Genomic DNA, 6000 nt, shown 5'->3' with positions numbered 1-6000 from the left:
GAAATGGGGCTAGCCAATCAATCAAATCATGTTTTAAGTGAGTTTGAAATGCATCTGCTTCATCTCAATCACAGCCTAGAGCTAGTTAAATATTTCAAAAGCTACCGAGACTGTGAGTGGAAGAGCTGAGATCTTCTCAGATCCTCCAGGGCACTCAGAAGTCACAACTCCTACCCAACCTGCCTAGAGCCAGACCAGGCACTGATTGGCCGCCGCTAGGGACACTGGGGAATGTAGTCGTGGTGTCTTTCCCCCCCCCCCCCACCTTTCCCCTCTCTTCCCCCCCCAGTCCAAGTCTCAGAATATATTTCCCAATCAGTGCTCCGAGCATAACCCAGCTTCCTGGAAAGAATCCCGGACAAACGCACTTGGGCGAGGGGGTCGCTAGGAGTTGTAGTTTTTTGTGCAAAGGGACACCAGCCGATGCCTTGGCGGGGATGGACCAGAGACTACAAGTCCCAGGGGGCGCTCGCGGGGCGTTCGCTAGGCGGCGGGTACGAAAGAGGAACCCGCCTGGTGTATGGTGAGTGAGGGCCCTGGTCTAACCGAGCTGGCTGCCGCAACTACGCGATAAAGGCCGCGGGACTCCGGGTAGCTCAGACTCCAGGACTCGCCCAAGGCCCAGCGGAACAGTGCCCACCCTGTCTCGCTGCCATTTTTGTTAGTGATGAGGCGGTACGGGAGGAGTCGGGAGCGGAGCGTGGTGGTTGCTCTAATGGACAGATGGAGGAGGGGTGGTGGAGCGGGGAAACGGACCGCAGGCAGTACGAGGGGGCACTGGAGCGGAGCAGGACGTGGGAGATGTGGGACTTCGGTTGGTCTGTTGGTGTTAGGAAACCGTCGAGGTTCTGCCACGGGATGTGGTCTTCTTGAGGACTTAGCTGTGCGTACTAGTATTATCAGCGTGATACATTTCCTACTGCATTTCAGCCTTTGGCCTTTGCAGTTTCTCCATACAACTCTATTCTTAGTGAGTTCTCAATTCAGTACGTCTGTTAAAGGTATCAAACTTGACCCGGTATTTTTTGTTTTTGTTGTTTTGAGACATATTCTGGCCATGTATCCCCTGTCAGTCTCAAACTTGTGATCATTCTGCTTCTATTGGCCCGTAATTTTGTTGGTGTTTCTTAGTATTACTATAGTGTACATAGAAGGCAAAACGGAGGTCTTTTTTCATTTCTGTTTTACCCCCTTGGCGGTGCTTGTGTGGGGCCCAGGGGTGTGGGTGGGAGAGTTAAATCTAGGGCCTCTAACATTTAGGCCCTTTTCATTTTCAGCCCCTGCTTTTTCTCTATCATAAATCCTGCAGAAATCCATGGCTTGGCTTCCCCAGGTTGATCTAGGTCACAAAAATAGTTTGATGGTGGGTGCACTTATAATTAAGAGTCACACAATAATGTGAGTACTTTTTTATTTTTACTGACCCCAAACCTTGTAGAAGGAACTACAGATCTGGATTATGCAGATAGTATCTTTTCTTGGCTTACATATCTTGATCTCAATAGTCTTTCCCAATGCAATGAAGCACATATCTTGATGAGCTTGAGTTCATCTTAGGTGAGCTCTCTTGTCCACTGGCAGCATCTGTCGCAGAACCTCTGAACTAGCTTGCATCTGTTCTCCATAAGATCTATAAGATAACTTAGATCTATAAGATGACTCATTTAAAGAACAGTGGTGGCACATACCTTTAATCCCAGAAGACAGGAGGCAAAGGCAGGCAAATCTCTTGAGTTCCAAGCCCCAAGACTGCCAGGGCTATACAGAAAAACCTTGTCTTTAAAACCCAAAATAATAATGATGGTGATGAGCATTGCTTAGGGGCTAGAGAAATGGCTTAGTGGTTAAGAGCAAGTATTTAGCAAGAAAATGTGAGTTCTAGTTCCAGCGCCCATTTCCAGGTGCTCACAACCACCTGTAACTTCAACTTCAGAGGACCCAACTCCTTCTGGCCTCCACTGGCACCTGTGTTTATATTTATAAATATAAATCATATAATTACACAATTAAAAATAAATTGCAAAGAAATAAACTGTGCTGGAGAGATGGCTCAGCAACTAAGAGCACTTGCTGCTCTTGCAGAAGTCCAAGGTTAAGTTCCCAGCACCCACATGGTGCCTACAGTCTTCTGTAACTCCAGTTCCAGGGAATCTGGCATCCTCTGGCCTTCTGCAGGTACCAGTCATCCATGAGTAGATTAGGCTATTCTCAAACTCAGAAATCCACCTACCCCTGCCTCCAGAATGGGATTAAAGGCCTGTACTACCACTCCTGGTACTTTCATTTTTAATTTTTGTGGGTTCACTGAATTCAGTTACTGCTGTCTGTTGGAATGTTAACTGATCTTGTTGTTGGCTTGCTCTTGTGCAAGTAGCCATAATCTCAGTAAGTTCACATTGCAATAGTTATATCATGTCCAGAAGACAGCAGTTTACAACATTATTCTTCATCCTCCAGCTTTTAAATTCTTTCTGTCCTCTCTTCCACAATCTTACCTGAGCCTTGGGTAAGGGAGGGTTGGAGTAGACATCCTGTTAGGGCTGAGCATGCTTATCCTCAGTTCTTCAACCACCAGCTAAATTATTTATGTATTTATTGAGATAGAATCTCACTGTGTAGACCAGGCTAGTCTTGAACTCACAGAAATCTTCTTGCCTCTGCCTCCCAAATATTAGGATTAAAGGTGTGAACCACTACACCTGGCCTAGATTACCTTTTAAGGGAGAATATAATAGTATATGACATTTTAACCTTTGGCATATGTCAGTGTGCTATGTCACTGCCCAGGGCCAGATGTATTTTATCCTTTTGACCTGGATGCCTGAGGAGGGACAGTTAAGATATTTTCCTTTCTAGTGTTACCAGGGAAATGGGAGGTGGCTACTAAGCAACCTTGAGGGAAGGGTGCAGCTGGACTTTTCTTTGGGATACCAGCTTACAAATAAAGATACAGACTTAATTTTGAAAAGTTTGGCCTATAGCTTATACTTGTTTATAACTAGTTCTTATAGCTTAAGTTAACCTATTTCTATTCAACTACATCCTGCCACATGGTTTGTGGCTGTTACCTCTCATCCTACACATCTTCTTTCCTGTGCATCAGGCTGGCAACTCTGCCTTTCTTCTTCCCAGAGTCCTCTCTGTCCCTGGAAGTTACATCTAACCTCTTCCTGCCTATCTGTAGGCCATTCAGCTCTTTATTAAACCAATCAGAATGCACCTTGGCAATGACACATCTTTACAGTATAAACAAATATTCCACAATAGAGTGGTCTATCCTCAGTGGCCTCCAAGACTATTAGTCCTTGTGTAACTACCTAATGATGGGAATCTATCTCAAAATAAAATCAGTTTGAAAGTTATCGTGTGCCACATAAAGAGTTTGAGGGCAACCTGAAATACATAAGACCACACACACACATACACACACACACACACACACACACAGTGCTAGGTGTGATAAATAAACAAATGCTTGTAATTCTACCACTCGGGAGGCAGAGGCGGGAGTTGAAGTTGAAGGCCAACCTGGTCTATATAGCCTGAACTTCATAGAGACCTAATTCAGAAAACAAAAAGGTGCTGGGGAGATAGCTCAGGTAAAAGTGCCTGCAGAGCAAGCATAAGAATTTGAGTTTGTATCCACAGCACCCACATAAATGTGAGAAAGGGAGACAGGTGGATTCTTGAGCTGAATCAGTGAGCTCCAGGCTCAATGAAAGAGCCTGTCTCAAAAAATACAGTGGATGGCGACTGGTCAAATGGTTTAAGTGCCTGTGTAAGCATGAGAACCTGCGCCCTTGTAAAAACCAGGTGATGTGACATGTAACTCTAATCCCAGTTTGTGTGGGTAAAGGGAAACAGGCAGATCTCAGGGACTTGCTGGCCATCCGGCAAAAGTGATGAGGATTCACTGAAAGTGCCTGTGAAAAAATACAGTGGAGGGCCTTGTATGGTGGCACACCTTTAAACCAGCACTTGGGAAGCAGTGGCAGGAGGAGCTCTGTAAGTTTGAGGCCAACTGGTATACATAGCTAGTTCCAGGACAGCCAGAACTACATCGAGAGACCCTGTTTCAAAAGCAAAAATGGTGAAGAGTGATAGAGGAGACACCTGTCATCCATCTCTGTATGTGTACCATGGGTGAGTGAATCCATACACACATATACACATGCACAACAGAAAACAACAAAATACAGTGGAGAGGGATACAGACTTCTAAACTTGTATATACACCACATGCAACAGAAAAGAATATGTAGGTATCAGTGAGATAGTTTAGCAGCTAAAGCACTTGCCACCAAGCCTCACAAAGCTGAGTTTAGTTCTCAGGACTCAGATAGTGAAAGAAGAGAACTGACTCCACAAATTGTCTTCTGACTTCCATGCGTGCCTGAGTGTGTGTACACATAAAAAAATAATTAAAAATTTAAAAATTATGTACAGAACTGCTGAGCCAGTAGGGTGGCTCAGTGGGTAAAGGAATTTACAGCCAAGGCTGACAACCTGAGTTTGATCTATGGAACCCACATGGTGAAATAAGAGAACTGACAGTTGTTCTCTGCCCTACACATACATGTTATAGCATGTGTTTCTTGACATTTGTGTGTATACTAATCATACTTATGTGCATAACACACACTAAGTGAGTAAATAAGTACATGTTAAATAACTGCCATTTCTTACTAATTGAAAGACAATCCAATTAAAATAGGTAAAAGATGTGAAAAGACACTTCAGTAGTGACTTTTGACATGTGACTAATGACATGAAAAGATGGCAACTACTACTAGTCAGGGACCACTTTGTGCCCACCAAATATTGGTGAGGATGCAAAGCCTTTGCTCTTCTGCTCTGCTGGTGGGAAAGTAAAGGGGTACCACTATATGGAAAAAAGTTTGACAGATTAAATATACCTCTGATCCAATACAAATTCCTTGGTTATTTACCTATGAGAAATGGAAATACAGGTTTACACAGTGTGTGCTCAAGTGTCAAGGGCCATGAGAAATACAGCAGGGTAGCTCATATTCAACAGACTGACCTATCACATGAGTGATAGGGTACTCCACCTGGGAAAGCCATGGAGCACACAGGCTGTAGAGAGCAGTTGCTCCTGTTTGTGTTTTCTCTTGTGAGTCACTTCATCTCTTCCCTAAGAATAGCTTTGGGTGTTTCCCACTGCTTGTGTGTGTTTTTCTGGTGAAAATATTCCATCTACTGGTACCTATATCTGTGTTTTGTATTCTCAAATAGGCCCAGAGTATCAGAAGTAAGAGCACCCTACTGTTTTTCCGGAGACTGGAAGGAGCAGCCTCTGGATCTCACACTACATAGCCTTAGCTTTTCCCTTTGATATAGCACTGAGAAGTCCCCTTTAATCACATAACATTTGGTGAAAGTGCAAACTGTTTTCCATCAGGCTTATGCAAATTGCCATGGCTCCCGTGTTTCCAGCTACAGTGAAAGCAAAAGCCAATGCATAGAAAGCACAGGGCTACAGTGTCTCTTCCCCTCTTCTTTTTTCTATATTTATCAATTACAAACTTCTAGCTTAACTACTACACACCACAAGCTGTAGTCTTACGTACTAACTCCCCTTCTCCCTTCTTAGTAATCATAGCCTCTTACTCCGTTTAACCCTTCCCCATCTCTTAAGTTTTTCTGGGACATCTCTGAGATGTGAGAGGCCTGCTTTTGTCAAAGATCTTATCTGTCTTCCTGACTCTGAGAGATAAGTATACCCACTATCATTGCTATTACCAGAGAATTGTTAATTGTATCTGTATTGGGTATATAGACTGGAAGCCTTATGGGATCAGAGAGAACTTTTGAGGAAAAATCTTTTTTTTTTTAGACAGGGTTTCCCTGTGTAGCTTTGGAGCTTGTCCTGGTACTAGCTCTTGTAGACCAGGCTGGTCTCAAACTCACAGAGATCCACTGCCTCCCAAGTGCTGCTGGGACTAAGGGTGTGCGCCACCACCACCTGACTTGAGGAGA

At 44.1% G+C, this 6000-nt stretch overlaps 1 protein-coding gene across 8 annotated transcripts in view; it reads left to right on the top strand.

Moving 5' to 3' along the window:
- Positions 1 to 369: 369 nt before the first annotated feature.
- The window catches only part of LOC101831682 (RING finger protein 223), a 29874-nt gene continuing 24243 nt past the window's right edge, over positions 370 to 6000 (top strand). For 2 of the 8 annotated variants that reach the window (XM_040734980.1, XM_040734985.1), the window contains exon 1: positions 370 to 523. The gene's annotated coding sequence lies outside the window, so the exon portion shown is untranslated. The other 6 variants (XM_040734988.1, XM_040734989.1, XM_040734987.1 and 3 more) reach the window with 5 other exon arrangements.

Source organism: Mesocricetus auratus, unplaced genomic scaffold (assembly GCF_017639785.1).
Source record: "Mesocricetus auratus isolate SY011 unplaced genomic scaffold, BCM_Maur_2.0 Super-Scaffold_100042, whole genome shotgun sequence".
Classification (NCBI taxonomy): domain Eukaryota; kingdom Metazoa; phylum Chordata; class Mammalia; order Rodentia; family Cricetidae; genus Mesocricetus; species Mesocricetus auratus.
Note: the sequence above shows the minus strand (reverse complement) of the source record. Positions and strands in the feature narration are given on the sequence as shown.